The sequence below is a fragment of the Zootoca vivipara genome, chromosome 9 (genome assembly GCF_965207765.1).
Source record: "Zootoca vivipara chromosome 9, rZooViv2.hap1.1, whole genome shotgun sequence".
Lineage (NCBI taxonomy): Eukaryota > Metazoa > Chordata > Lepidosauria > Squamata > Lacertidae > Zootoca > Zootoca vivipara.
The window spans coordinates 34681441-34697966 of record NC_142592.1 but is presented as its reverse complement, the minus strand read 5'-3'; the positions used below and the strand labels follow the sequence as shown (position 1 = coordinate 34697966).

General features: G+C 41.2%; 1 long non-coding RNA gene across 1 annotated transcript; it reads left to right on the top strand.

Moving 5' to 3' along the window:
• Positions 1 to 11537: 11537 nt before the first annotated feature.
• Positions 11538 to 13557, top strand: LOC148684590 (uncharacterized). The gene is made up of 2 exons (XR_015951773.1): positions 11538 to 11646; positions 13405 to 13557. It is a non-coding gene; the product is annotated as an uncharacterized LOC148684590 (long non-coding RNA).
• The last annotated feature ends 2969 nt before the right edge of the window (positions 13558 to 16526 follow it).

Below are 16526 nucleotides of genomic sequence, written 5' to 3'. Positions count from 1 at the left end.
CACAACTTCCAGCTGGACCAATGAACTCAGTGTTTGGCAGTTCCTTGAGTTCCTAGGCTCTTTCAAGTGTTCAAAGTGCCTCACATGCATTATGGAGTGATTTTTACATAAACCTATTATCTTACTAGCCTCCCAAATTATAGACGAGGAGATTGAGGCTGGAAGGCAATAGTTTGCCTAAGGCCATGTGATGGGTTCACAGCACAGATAAAATTTGAATCAGGCACTTGCTAATTCAGTCTCTTAGCCACGACACTTTACCTGTTCAGTGTGTTGCAGCATGAGTATAAATCACAGTAAATATCAATGTATTCTGTGATTATTATTCCCTGCCTCTATTTTACATGTTTTAAGCAGAAGCCAGTAAAGTAGCAGTAAAGGTGTTTTAGACCACGTGGAAACATTTTCTCCTTTGCTCTTTTCCTATCCTGCGGCTGTACTGAAATAGTTAAATGCATGATGTTGAGTCAGAATAGCTCAAAATAACTGTGAGCAGCCTCAAATGATGTCTAATTGCTTGAGGAATGGGAATCAACACACCATGGGACTTCTGGCTGCTCTGTCCCCTCCCATGTGGCTCTGAAATCTGCTCTTTCCAACCTGCCAGAGCATGTTTCTTTGGGTACGTGTGGGAGGCTGCAGGTGGAGGAAAGCTAGCAAAGTCTTTGATGTGCAAGCAGACTCCTGAGATGTTAAGTTGGATCCCATCCTATGTAGCTCTATACCCAAACTGCAGTGGATCAAGTATTCCCCCCCCCATGATTGAAAGACCCACCTAAGAGTAAAGGAAGTATTTACAGAAGATAATACTGAGTGTGGGTATCCAGTTCTCATAAGAAATAAACCATAATGCATAATCTGTCTTAAAACATAGCAGCAGAACTTTCCGTTAGAAACTGAAGACATGGAAGCAGCCTGTGACCACACCTGCAATTTGCTGAATTGTTGCCGTAAATGTTGCAGAATGCAAGTAATACAATGCCAGCATCGTGTAATGAACATTTGGTTCACTTCCATTTGTTGAATCTGCTGCAGCACATTTAAATTAATGGCTTCATTTGAAATTAAATGTAGGTTAGCCAGATTTCGCAGTGCAGAGCTGTTAAGTTTAATAGTTATTTTTCTGGCCATACTGGCTCAGCCTTGTTGTGTACCAAATGATGGTTACAAATTTTCAGACTGTGATTTGTAAAATTCTCCTCCCTTTTTCTACTATCACAAAGGTTTTTCCATCCCAGTGCAACTTAATTAATTAATGCTAATGATGATGATGATGATGATTTTCATGCAGTATTATGGGGGTCATATATTACTAAGTCAACCTCACAGCTGATCCATTGCAATGAACAAATATAAGTTACTTAAGTTCACTTGCTTCAGTGGGTCTAGTCTCAGCATGACTGATCTTGGATATCACCCATTTATAAAGCTACTGTACTGCAATTAAGTCTCTCTCTCTCTCTCTCTCTCTCTCTCTCTCTCTCTCTCTCACACACACACACACACACACACACACACACACAAATACACATGCATCAATTTCCTTTTCAAGCTTTGAAATTGATACTGGAACCCAAAATAATGCTTGGAAATGGATCAAGCCATTTTTAAACTGATTTGCTTTGATTTTGACATTTTGTCCCTTGTTGCCCATAGCTGCCAAGTTTTCCCTTTTATCGCGAGGAAGCGTATTCAGCATAAGGGAAAATCCCTTAAAAAAAGGGATAACTTGGCAGCTATGTTGTTGCCCAATAGGAAGAGAATGGAGATGATATAGCATAACAGCTTAGATCCAGATTTTAGCTTTCATGAATGGAAAGCCTCCTTCCATCCATGGAAGGCTTTTGATCCAGTGGAGAGATCCTACTGCTCAAGGGAATTTCACTGATTCCTTCTCCCTGCAGCCTCCAGTGCCAACTCCCACACTGTTTAGAAGGGTTCTCCAACCCTTTTGAAAAGTATGGAAGAGGGAGTCATCAAAGTCATCTCCCCACCTCTGTCAGTGGGATAGTCCTCTGAACAGAACTCTGCTTGGCGGATGTTTTCATCCATAGGAGCAAATTTGAGATCCAACCCAATGTATTTTATGTCACCACTACTTACAGTTGGTTGGATGCAATGAGGGCCACCATCACCCTCATTTATTAATTTATATACCACTTAATTTCTAATTATAAAGCCAACACACACACACACACCTCATGAATGCATTTCTATATTCATTAAAATGTACAATAATACAAGGCCATTAAAACAGCACAATTAAAACAGAAATTAAAACATAGTACAAATAAGGAAGCCAGGGGAATGCATGTATAAACAGGTAGGTCTTTAAGAGCCAGCCGAATGCCAAAACTGATGGGGAGGACTCTCATATTTCAGCAAGAACATTTCACAACACAGATGGAAGCAGTAAAAATCACCTCCAGCATGTCACAATGATGTTGAAGCTATTGGAGAGTACACAACCTATGTTGCCAGTTCACTTAAAGTACAAAAGTGAAATCAAATTGAAGAAGTCAGTGAGGTCAAACCCAGTCCTAATGCCAGTGCTCTGATCCAGATCATGGTCATCTCATGTTGGCAATTTGTGATGGAAAATGCTTGCACTGGAGGGCAAAGTTTGTGATAAACATCACATGTCTTTTATCCCAATTTCACACATTAGGAGTCATACCCAATGCTGCTTTTCTCTGTGCAATGCAATTTTCCCCTCCTCTCCTCTCTCCTGCAGCTCCCTTCACACCCTCAAAATCTGCTTTCAAAGGTTGGAGTATCATCCAGAGCAGATTTTGACAGCATGTAGGGAGAGGAGAACTACACACAGTGTCGGATATTACATAATAGTAGGAGAAGAGGGCCTTAGACAACTGTTGCCAGACAATGTGTGCCCAGACAACAGGTGCATGACAGGAATCTACAAAATTATGATCCTACATTTTAAGTTGCTGCTTAGAATAGCTCTTCAGAACTGCCTCATGTTTATATAAAATGGCTGTATCATTGAATAATATTTGTTGCCAATGTAAAAATGAAATTCTTCAGCATTTTACTGGACAAGATGGGTAAGGTGCTGAAGAAACCAGTATCTAGGTGTTCAGCAACACTTGATTTTCTAAAGAAAGGGTGAAAACTATTCATATGAATATTTAGTTGCTTGTAAAAAAGTAAGGAAATATATGTTCTGTTTGGTACTTTCATTTCTTTAAGAAAAGGTGATTATGAGTGACTGGGTAAATGCAGGGTTTGCTGAGGTAGCTGCTGGTTTCAGCACAAAGGTTTCTTTTTTCTTTCTTGTTGCATGCCCTATGATGAATGGTTGGACTTTAGCATCATTTTAAAGAATGACAGTTATCGCGGTCTTCCTTTCTGCCCTGACCATTTAAGTCATTACAATGTACAAGTCAGCATTCCTTGAAAATTGTGTTCTATGAAATATGGGAGATACATGTATAATTTTTTTTTTGAGTGATACGCTGGTATCTTGGCATTAAGGGAGTGCCCTCATATCTCACTTGTCTGTAGCAGAACTTCATGTTGCAGCTGATGCTTCACCTATGTTTTAAGTCAATTTTGTGACCAAACACTGGCCATGTCTTATGACCTTGGTCCTGCTTTGAAACTTTCTGATTGAGAACTGGCTGGAAAGTATTGGTGTTTCTTTCTTTGTTTTGTTTTTAAAGGCGAAGGTTCAGTAGATCATTTGGATCTTGCTATAATGGAGCATGTGTGAGAGAAAATAAGTGCACAGCTAACTTGTTGGTAGCCTGTCCATGATTCAGCAATGCTCCTATGATACCTCTTCATGGTGAGCAAAACAGCAGAGGCTGGTCCGTTAGAGTGATTTGGGCTCTGTCCCACCAAGATCAGTCTATTCCCAGACAACCCCCACCCACCTGCCTTCTTACTTGCATCCAGTGCAGAGCTTTCAGATTCCTTTTCATGAATCTTAATGTTCCCCTTATAGAACCCAACAGGGAGAAAGATGAGGATAAAACTATAATTAGTTCTGCCTTTCACTGGATGTCACTGTGCTTGTAATTGGCTCTGGCTTCACCTGCTGTTGGCTCTTGCCTTATAATCTACCAATCCCAATGGACACCAGTTGACACTGGAGTCAAGTGAAGTCAGATCTCCTCTCTTTAGGCTGATGTTGGACCGCTATGCAATGTACAGCATGCTACTGTATGCCTAGTTTCCAAATCTTTTTTGCAATTGTTTGTTGTTAGCTTTTTCTTCTTTAAACAAGCAAACACAAACACATTAGAGCGCAGGTCTGTGAATTAGGTTTCTATACAATTGCAAAGTTAGTTTAGCATAAACTGAAAAAAAATTCCTTCCAGTAGCACCTTAGAGACCAACTAAGTTTGTCATAGGTATGAGCTTTCGTGTGCATGCACACTTCTTCTTTGTGTTCATGCACATGAAAGCTCATACCTGTGACAAACTTAGTTGGTCTCTAAGGTGCTACTGGAAAGAATTTTTTTTCAGTTTTTTGTTTAGACTACGTCAGACCAACACGGCTACCTACCTGTAATTAGTTTAGCATAGACATTCACATAATTGTCAACAGCAAGGGGGTTTATCGAAGCTTTGATGCTTCCTTTGTTTGCTGGGAAAACAGTACTCTTAAAGCATTTTAAAGTATTACACACACACACCCCTTTAGAATATACTGTAACTATTAAAAACATTTGAATTTGCCCAAAATGTTTTTTAAACTGCTTCATAAAACAAATAAGCCCATTAAGAGGGCAACAGACAACAATTTTGTCAAATTCATTCTCATTCTCTCATACTCTCATACTCTCTCTCTCTCTCTCTCTCTCTCTCTCTCTCTCTCTCTCTCACACACACACACACACACACACATCCACACTCAAAGACATATTAATGATATTTGTTTATTCTGCTTTACCCACAAGAGAATTTCCTATCTGTAGGAAATAAATTCCATTTTAAACGCTCCAGTCTAGGCTGGTGTTTGTGCTTCAAAAGTCTTGCTTTGTTGAATGAAATAAAACACCTGAGCTCAGTTATTCCATGTTGCACAGTGGGAGATGATTTCTGTTTCCTTGTTTGATAGGTGTTCTGTATTCCACCCTCAGTGGCAAGTTATGATGAAACCAAGTGTTAGTCAGTTAAGTTGCAGCATTTTTGTCTCTGAAAAGCAGATCCTCATTTTCAAAGCACCTTCCCCTAAAACAGGACAGAGGTAATTTCTTTCTTTTCCGCTTAAGAGAGCAGCATGACCAATGCCATTTAGGCTCCATTTAGTCAGGAATAAGCGCCATGCAGGCCTTATACTGATCCAACTGAAGAGAATGTCACATCAGCCAAGATAAATATCCTCCGTTTGCGAGAAAGGGGCACTGACGGAACTCACCAATAGGATTAGTAACTCAGGAACATTAATCAGACCATTGGTGACTTGCAGTGTCTCCCTAGGGCAGGGCTTTCTCCCAGTTTTACCTGGAGATGCCAGGAATCGAACCAAGGACCTTCACTGCTTTGCATGCAAAAGGTTCCAAGTTCAATCCTTAGCATTTCTAGCTTGGGCTGGGAATATCATCAGACTCTCTCAAACCTTTATTGGCATATGTGCCATATTGTCCGGGAATGGTCTGGATCTGAAGACTGGGGAATGCAGTCGCAGACAGATCAGCTTCTCTCAGAAGAGGAGGGGGGATAGTCCCCCCACCTCCCGCGTTTACAGAAGCAGAGCGACAGACCGACGCAGACACAGAAGCTGAAGAGATTAGGGAGGAGTTACCCAGCTTACGAGATAATGACAAGAGATCCAGAAGGGAGGGTGCAGTTGGGAGACACATCAATTGAGAGTGTGGGGAAGTCCCCATGGACTCGGAGGTCCGAATGTGTCAGAGAACAAAGGAAGCAGAGAGGGAGAGGAATTTCCTATTGGCACGCTCCTTGCTACGGAAGTAGGAGGCAGATTCAGAGCAGGCAACTGCCCTCCTTGCGGAGAGCTGTGTATTTTGTGACCACAATGTGAAGCTTTAATAAAAGGACTATAAATCTATCAACTGCTCATTAATTCTTATCTGTGGAGTTACCAAAGGGAGGGGAGGACTCTCTGAGCTTGACAAATATTGCAGTAGGGCTCAATACAAAATAACCACTCACAAAAAATTCCCTGCACCTAATGCTTAAATTAGTGTTGCATAGCATTCACAAATCCTCCTTGTGTGTTGCAGAAACCTGGCTACTATCTCTATCTTATCCTCATCTTGAGTAAAGGAAGGCTACCTTTCGTTCATCTGAATGCCGCTCCCTACTAGTAACCACCACGAACCACTCCCTAATAATAAACCTGTTAGATTGAATGGTCTGATAGCAGGGGCAGTGCAAAAGAACATGTGTGATTGATTCTATTTGTCTCTGCCTCACAGGGGCACAGTCTCTCTACTAGTGGTGTTTTCTGAAATCTCCCCTGTACTATTGTCAAGGGCAGCACATTCATTCACGCTAGTACGTAGGCCCTGCATTGGAATATCACCAGTCTCTGGAAAGCTGCCCCCAGTCACTATAGACAGTGAGTTAGGTGGACCAATGGTCTTACTCAGAAGTATGCAACATTTCCCCCCCTAACTTGCATCTGCTGCTGCTCTTCAACACTTCAAAAGTTGTGTTCACTCAATAATCTCAACGATATGATCCGCGGTAGGGAGAGTAAAAGCAGGGTCCCACCCTCTGATCCCACCCTTACCATCATGTCCCACTCAGTGCCATCTGAGTTATGCTTAAGGATCTAAAATAAAGGGGGGGGGTGTCCAGTGCAGTAAAGTTAGTTTCTACCTGAGGAATTCACTGTTTGAGTTAGCTTAGTCTTCAGCTTCCAGTGAATAGCACCTGCTGATTGCATGGCACTTGATGTTCTTTTCATCCATTGTGGATGTCTATTGTTCAGTGAAATGCTTAGAGCAGAAACAGGCAAAAGGTCAGCACTTTATCCATTAAGCCATCAAGCCCTTCCTTTTTATAACAGTAGATGAATGTCTTTAACTTCAACCACAAATGCAAAGTTCATCAGACTGATCGTATCTGAGACTGGAAGGAGATGGCAAAAAATAGCTTTGTCATAACACATATCAATAATTTGGTGCCCTGAATGCCAATACGCAATGACAGAGCATCAAATATGCTGAATCGTATCACTCAGAGCCAGGAGACAGAGCAATTTTTAGCTTCCTACATTCAATTTATGCTTATAAATGGAAAGCTCAGCTTGAGCTCTACTTATCTGAACAGACAATGCTAGCGTGAGGTTGAGATTTTATATGAGACTGCTTGTTTATTTCCAATTATATGGTAATCAATTTGATTTCTCATTTAAACTTAGGCTAAGCTATTGCCATGTAATAATTGGCCTCACATTCAAGCAACAAAGCAGCTGTTGTATGTCGTGCATAAGCCGAGTTTAATTGTTCATTTGGTATGATGGAAATGAAGACGGATTGTCTTTCGTTTGTATGGTGCAATATTGCACGATGCACTTTCGGTTTGAGCTGGCACTTTTATGGCTAAATTATTAAACTGTAACATCCAAATATTTACTAAGACATACCAAGGCATTTCTCTTGTCTCAATGAGGCATGTGGGTTACCTGCTTTCTTGTTCTGCTGCTTCTCTCTTTCAGGGAGTGTTGAATGCTGTGGATATGCACAAGAAAAAGGAAAGTATTGTATAGAAAGCTAATTGTAAAAATAAAAATAAATAAAATAAAAATAAAAACTTAGTTGGTCTTTAAGGTGCTACTGAAGGAATTTTTTATTTTGTTTCGACTCAGACCAACACGGCTACCTACCTGTAACTTGTACAAAGCCTAATTGTAGTTCATTGCTGTTGTAATTCCTCAAATGAAAGTACTCTGAAAAAATTGGCCACCAACTTTGCTCAACCAGGAAAACTGGAATGGGTATATATAATACAATTTGATGAATTAAGAAGAGGGGATAGACCCCTCCTTTAAAACAAACATCTAGTTATATGAAGCTTATTGTAACTGAGGAAAGTTAAGATGTCTCATTTCACAAAGAAGCACACACACACACACACACGGTGAGAAACTTATCAGGTGTCATCTGCCCTATACATTTTGAGCCATACCATGCCACCTTAAACAGTTAGGGCTTCCCTCAAAGAATCCTGGGAACTGTAGTTTGTTGAGCATGCTGAAAGCTGTTGGAAGACTCCTATTCCCCTCACAGAGCTACAATTTTCAGAGTTCCTTAGGAAGACAGAGTGTTAAACCACTAAGCATAGCACGGGATGTGTGTCAGCATTTGTGACAATCAACAAGATGCCTATGAGGAAGAATTCTCCTTCCAGGGACCATAAGAAAGGTGTTGTTGCACCAGTCTGTTGCCAGTTGCTACCTTCATATATTCCTTGCTCAGGTATTTGCTTCATATATTCCTTGCACAGCTTGCTTGCTGTGTCACCAGCCTGGTCCTACAGGTCTAAGAGACTTCCTGGGTACAATATATAATGAACTTTTGTAAAAACAAACAAACCCAGAAGCCTTCCTATTATGAATTGTGGGTAGAGAAATACACAGGCAGGACAAAACACTATTTTTATATGCTACAACTTCAGCGAGAATATTACTAGCCCAACGATGGAAGCAAGAAGAGATACCATTGAAAGAAGAGTGGCAGATGAAATTAATGGACTATGCCGAATTAGCGAAATTGACTGGGAGAATTCGGAACCAGCAGGACCAGAATTTATTGAAAGACTGGAATGAATTCATGTTGTATCTGAAAGACAACTGTAAACAATTGACATCGCTAATAGGGCTACAAGACGTTTTGTAGGGTCAAATTATCATTTATTACTAAATGCAATTTACAAATTGTTTATTTAAGATCATGATTTAATAGTAATATTTATAAGAACAAAATGCATATTAGAGATTAAGTTGGAAAACCATTAGTCAAAGATGAGAGAAGTTCCAGGCTTATATAGCCAAATGTTTATTTTATTTATAAAATGGATGTTATTATGGGGGCGGGGAGAGACTTCCTGCGTAGACGGAGCCTACCTGGCCTTGAAAGTAGCTGGATGCATGGCTATGTGCTGTATGATTGCCTGTTAGTGTCAAAGGAGCCACAAGAACATTGTCCTGGAAAGGAGTTGTTGCAGCTGTTCCCTGCAGTAGCAACAGCACCAAGGCCCAGAGAGGTAGGTTGTCCCACTGTGGAAGGAGAACTGCAGTATAGCAGCAGCCTAACAGAGAGGCTTTGTGGCTTACACCTTGGTAGCTTGGCTATACAGGAACCCTTTCTGAAAATGAAATTCAGTGTTTTAAAATGTAACTTGCAGGACTTGCTTAATAGTCAAATTGAAAAAGAGAAAGGTTTCAAGGTTGGCTGACACTACAGAAAGACTATTCAGGGCTGCAGAGATTGCTCAATTGAATAATCAATTTCAGACATGCACAAGGATTTTTGATGTACAAAAAAACGGACAGGGCTTTTATTGAATCTTTACTTGCTCTGCCCCTTGAATATTATCTTTTGAATACAATTAGATTAGATACCGAGGCAGTTTCAGTTGTGCCTTGAAGCTGCTAGCTCAGCCGATTATATACTGTGCATCTGGCTACGCTCCTTCGGAAGATTGTTGTAGGCTTACTTTCAGAACAAAAACTTGAAATATAAATTCAGAGTAGGCTTCTCAGTGGCTATATGATATATAGTGTTCAAAGGACAAGGAATGATTGCAGGTGCTCCCTGGGGAGGGCAGGGAGTGTCAAGGGTGTGGAGTTCGTAATTTCGACCCACCTTTTGGTGTGGGCTTAAGGTCAAATCCACACCACCTCACATTTAGCAATCATAGTGTCTGTTTGGGAAGTGCATTATTGTTGCTTTGTAAGAAGTTTTCTAAAAACTTTCAGCGGCCTTAACAAACTACAGTTCCCATGATTCTTTGAGGGGAGCCATGGTTATTGTGCACTTTTTAAAATTGTGTTTTATTGTATGTGTAATGTTGTGCATTGCCCTGATATTTTACAAGATGGTAGGGTGTGTGTGTGTGTGTGTGCGAACAAATAGTTTAGTTCGGTGCTTTCCCCCTCCACTGTTACCCTGTTGAAAATCCATTCTAAGCAGTTGGCTCCTTACCTCTCTTGCCCTGACCTGGCCACTGTGATCCATGCGACGGTCACCTCCAGGCTTGATTATTGTAACTCACTCTACATGGGGCTGCCCTTGAGACTGACCCAGAAACTCCAGCAGGTGCAGAATGCCGCGGCAAGACTCCTTACGGTGTCCTCGTCATGGGATCACATTCACCCAGTGCTATACCAGCTGTACTGGCTCCCGGTGGAGTATAGGATCAGGTTTAAGGTGCTGGTTTTAACCTTTAAAGCCCTATACGGCCTAGGACCCTCGTACCTACAGGACCGCCTCTCCTGGTATTTCCCATGGAGGACCTTACAGTCTTCAAATAAAAACATCTTGGAGATCCCGGGCCAAGGCACAGTCTGACCCCCTCTCTCCTTCTGTAATCCTCATAGAACTCTAGCCCAATAGTTGCCATTAATTTGATTCTGAATTGATTTTAGAATGTATTTTAATTAATTGACTGTGTGATTTTATGTACACTGTGCTATTTTTACTTGTTAGCTGCTCTGAGCCCGGCTTTGACCAGGGAGGGTGGGATATAAATAAAATTAATAATAATAGTAATAATAATAATAATAATAATAACAACAACAATAATCCCCCAGTTGTTCTGTGTCCCATAAGTGAAAACTTAAAATCATGTAGGCTTCTTTCTGTGACACCAACCTAATTTATGGCTGTATGACAAGTCAGGTGTTTTCATCTATTGACTTATGTATTCCGAACCAGTGATGTTAAAATTCAAATAGCTGGATTCAACTACATAGGTGTTCTAGTGTAAGTAAGTGCAATGAGTCCCACTAATTCAATGAGGCTTTCCTTTCTCCTCCTGCGTGCCCCCCAATCCAAATGGGGGGGGGGGAGAAGAACTCCCAAGAACAGTATATGAAGAAGGGTAGATTATTCAATTTGTCAAGCAGAAACTGATGACACAATCGAGTTGCACGGCGTTTAATTCCACCCACTATATTTTAACTATATCCATCCGCATTTACAGAATAGAAGTACGGTAGCAACACCACACAACTCTTAATCCAATCAGCTAAAATGAAAGGTTGATATGTGAGGATAAAAATGTTACCACTTCAACTTGTACAACATAATCCTATACACATCTGTTTAGGACTAAGTTCCACTGAGTTCAGTGAGGCTTACTTGTTGGAGGCTGTTTTTCTTCTTTCTGGTGGCAGATGACAGAACCACGAGACGGGTGTAAAACACTCAAACAAAGGTTTATTATAGCTATACAGAAACAACAAGCACAAAGCCTGTGGGTGTTCTCTCTCTGCAGGCAAAATTCAAACTGGGACTTCTTTTCTTTTGTACACATTACCAGCTGTGCCTAATCAAGAACCTAGAAAACCACACCCAGAACTCACGGGAAAGGTTCTTAAAGTTACAATCCTCTTTTCTGTTTCTTTGCAGAATGCCTCCTAACATTACTCCCAGATAAGCAGGTGTGGGAATGCAACAGGAGAATCTTGAAATACTTGAGCAGGTAACAGGGGGGGGGGGAAATCTGTTGGGTAATGAAAAAAATACTACTACGGAAAACAATTGTATATTTTATAGAACAGTAAAGAGAGGAAGGATACAACAGTAGAGCTGGAGGGGAAAGGGAAGTATATGTCAGATTGCCTGTGTTCCCTATAAATTATAAATGATAATCCCTTGAGATTTCGAGTTGTTAAATTTTAATATGTTGGAATCTGAAGAAAGCCTTCTGCAGATAACCAACAGAGTCAGAGAGGAAGGAAAAAAAAAGGTGCCTTTTAAAAACACCATTCCCCTTTGGCATGCAAAACAAAATATTCTTCCGGGGATTACTAACTTCAAGTTGATTAATCAGTTTCAAAGAGGAATTAAAATAAGATTTCAAACTGCTTAGCATGTAAAGTTTGGGAACAATCTCCAAAAAGAAACAACGGCATGAACCCATAACAAGATCGGTTTTAAGAAAGGGTTGAGCTAATTCCCCAAAGGTATTTAATGCTGTCTATTCTTAGTGCTCTAGTTGTATCACACTGGAGCTCTCCCCTCCCCCCCCATTCCAGTGGATCTCGTGCTTCTTGTCTCTTGCTATATTTATCCAAAACTGTAATACAGACACCAGGTTGCTCCTGCTTCCATATGGTGTTTTGGTGAGTTAACGAGTTTGGGGTTAACATAAAGAAGAAAGAGGCTCAGTAAGACTGATATATCCCAGGTCCCAAAATATCAGGCTTTGGAGAATGGTTTCTCCCCCACCCCCCTTTGGCTGTCCATCAGCAGAACAAAGCAATTCGAGTCCCTTACCAGTTTAAGAGTGTTTAATGATCAGAGCAAAAGAACAGCACAGCCATTCTCAGAGGAAAGGTGCTCCCAGTTAAGCTTCCCTCCTACTCCCCCGCCCCAAGTTATCTCCGTCACTTTTCCCTTCTTGCAGCCTGATCTCGCAACCACCGAGTCTTCTGCACAGCAACCTTATCAGCTCTCCGTGCCCTTGGAGATAGAGGCTGGATACTTTCTAGTGAAGGGAAGTCAGTTATCTCTCTCTCTTCCGATTCTGCTTCTCCTAGCTGTTCCCCACTAAGCTCTGCCCAGCTGTTGTTTCCCAAACTATGTCCCTCTGCAAACCAATTCTCTGAATCTATACTGCTCCATTGTTCCTGAGCAGCTTCAGGATCCTGGTCAGGAGCAGGAAGAAGGGGAGCTTCCTACCATTCCTCTTCAGAGCTGTAATCCTCAGTGTGGTCTCACAAAATAATGGCTACTATTTTGTATATTCTCAACTTCTTTGCTAATACACCAACTTAGCCATGCAGTTTCTACCAACTGTTCTTTGGTGCAAGCTATGAAGGCTCTCCTCCTGATATTTCTGGTCTTGATGCTGAGCTTGTGGCTCACCTGATGAATGGGATTGATGTGTAACAAAGCAGGGGGAGCTATAGGGCCTTCATTACAGGTTTGGTATCAGCCGGGTAAAAAGGCATTGTGTTGTGTCCCATCGTAAATAAGTAGATGGAGATATCCTTGAAGGAATATCAGATTAAAGTCTAAAATAAATAACTGCATAGAACATGTGTGGGAGAATTAATTAATTGTCTGAGTCCATTTCCTTTAGAGAAACAAAATACAATTTTGGTTCAGGCTTCTGTTACTAATGCACCAGCTATATTTCTAGAGAAGCTAAAGATCCAGGTTCAGCATGCCTTAAATTTTTAAGTCTTCAGAAGTATTTATGTAGTTGAACAGAAGGGGGTCATTTGTCTTTCAGAGCTGGGAATACACTTCATCTGAGACAACCAGCTTTCCACATCCAGAAGCCAAGTCATTCTACTGTGAGTCTAAGAAATAAGGAGGAGGAGAGAGAATCTCAAAGCTTCAAAGGAACCCCTAGAGGGGAAAATTAAATTTCACAGAAGATCTATTTTGATGTTGAATTCAATTTCCTTCACCAACCTTCTGATCCCCAGCAGATTAGTGACCAGAAATTTTTTCTTCCATTAAGTAACAGGGCTAAAAGTGATAGCTGTTGGCACAAACCAAGCACAATTTTAAAAAGTTAATCCTGATGCTATCAGGAATGTAGATTATTGTCAGGAATGGCCAAAAAGGAACAGCTTTAGTAGGAGAGAAAAACTGTTTACTTTTCCTGCATGCATATAACACACACACACACACACACACACACACACACACACACACACACTACTGTTTAAAGAGAATAGATTTTTAATATACAGGCAACGACCGATTTAGGAGCGTCCGAATGATGCAAGATTATGCATGTGTGCCTGGCACAGAACTTGGAAATAGTCTCCAAATGTCATGAAAAGGGCAGAATGTGGAGGACCATGGGCAGGGCAGAGTAGGTTTATGCATGTTCCACCAGTGTGTGTGTGTGTGGGGGGGGATATGGAAAGTAACCCCAGTGCAAAACAAGGATTGATTGTATACATCTATATACATATAAAGAATATATATTAATGCTGCAATCCTATACCTTGGTTTAAGTACACTTCGGTTTGAGTACTTTCAGTTTAAGTACTCCGCAGACCCGTCTGGAACGGATTAATCCACTTCCCTTTACTTTCAATGGGAAAGTTCGCTTCAGGTTAAGTATGCTTCAGGTTAAGTACGGATTTCCAGAACCAATTACACTCATACTTCGGGTTAAGTACGCTTCAGGTTAAGTACAGACTTCCGGAACCAATTGTGTACTTAAACCGAGGTACCACTGTACCCAGTTAACTGGGAAGAAGCCTCCCTGAACTCAATGGGACTTACTTCTGAGTAGACACAGACATAATTGCACAGTAAGGAAACTTTTGTTGTTTAATTATTTAGTCGTGTCTGACTCTTCGTGACCCCATGGACCATAAAATCCCAATTAAATAATTCTAATATCCCTCTTTAGTTAATGATGGAGTGACTTCTATAACTATATGCCCTCGCCCAATCTATGCAAATAAATACCAATCCATCCCCAATCTGATCTCTTAGGACTCACACACACACACATGAGTACAAATGTAAGTAAAAGGTGGGGAAGAAATTATTATGAATGGCATTCAAAAGTATTATTAATGGCAGTAGAAAAAGACCCAGCACTGCAAGAGATGGAAGACTGAGATGGGACCCTGTATCATGTTACTATTATATCATGTCTCCCTATAAATATGTTCAGTGGTACCTTGGTTCTCAAATGCCTTGGTACTCAAACAATTTGGAACCCAAACATTGCAAGTGTTACAGTTTGTGAACTTTTATTTGGAAGCCGAACATGCTCCGTTTTGAACGTTATGCTTCTGTTTTGAGTGTTACGCTTCCGATTTGAGTGTTACGCTAAGGTCTGTCTGTTTTTGCGACTCTTTTTTTTTTTTTTTTTGCTTTTGTGACTGTGTGGAACCCAGTTCAGCTACTGATTGATTGATTGATTGTGTGACTGCAGTACGTTGTTTATTGCTTTCAATTTATGGATCAATGGTTTCATTATATAGTAAAATTCATGTTAAATTGCTGCTTTAGGCATTGTTTTTAAAAGTCTGGGACAGTTTAATCCATTTTGCATTACTTTCAATGGAACGCTTTGGTTTTTGGAACGGATTTCTGGAATGGATTAAGTTTAAGAACTAAGGTAGCACTGTACATAGATATATTTTCAGGGAACAGTTCCTGAGAGTCTTCAGAGAAAGCCAGGTGCCTTAAATGGTGTTGATGTGGGTGTGAACATTACCTGATGTCCTTCTCCAGCTGGGATAAGAGCAGATGCATGCTCCTGGGTAAGTGGAGGGAAAAGTGTGGTAGGCTGTTGCACAGAGTCTACCATAACATAAGAGAGTGGACTTCAAATGCTACAATTAGGCATTCCCCCAGAGGTGTATGATACAGTGTCCTGTATGCCCTTTTCCTTCAGTTTAGTGTAACGCTGGCTAGATTTGATACCGTCCTAACTGGTTGTGTTTCATTGGCATTGGGCACAGTGGCGAAGCTGCATGCTTTGCCACCGGGGGCAGAGAGCAGGCAGGGGCATGGCTGGCATCCCCGGGGGGGGGGGCATGACATGCACTCTGTGGGCGTGGCATGTGTTCTGGGGGCGTGGCATGTGTTCTGGGGGCATGGCGAGCCACTTGTGGGGGCATGGCGCCCGGCACACAGTGGGGTGTGCGGCATGTGTCCGAGGAGCCCCGCCACGATGGCGCCCTACTGGAATAGTGGTGCCAGGGGCGGTCTGCTCCCTCTGCACTTCCATTCCTCCGCCAGTGGTTGGGCACCTCTCTCCTCCTGATCTATCTAGCCACAATAGTGCAGAGCGACTTCCATGGATGCTGCAATGGAATAACCATAACATTGGCAGAGACAGCTGTATCCCTTATGCTGCTCGTTAGTTGTAGTCTCACTATAACAGGCTTTGGCAATGTATCAGGCATATAACTGTGATATATATAGCGGGCTCTATGGTGACTGAATGACATTCTCTTGCTCTGTCTTTGACCACGTTCCATTTCTACTGGTTTTTGAACCTCATAACAATTTTGTGAAACACTGTTGAGTTGCACTTAGACGTGCTATCTCTCTAAGCAGTGTGTTCTTGAGGGGTAGAATTGATTGAGACACATGCCTCCATGCTAGCACAGTATGGGGAAAGCTTGGTGTTTTGCCAAAATAGCCCTTATATCAATTCATCTTGCTTATTTCCTGGATCATGAAATATTACCCTTATTTTTACTTTTTGTGGTGTAAATAGCCCTCCTCCATGCCAATTATTATTATTAGAAATAATCACAGGTCAAAATATGTATTTCCCTGCTAATTCATATTGCTTAAAAAAAAACCAATAAATTAAGCATGCTGTGTTTTAATGATCAATACTGAACACAGGTGTTTTTAAATGTT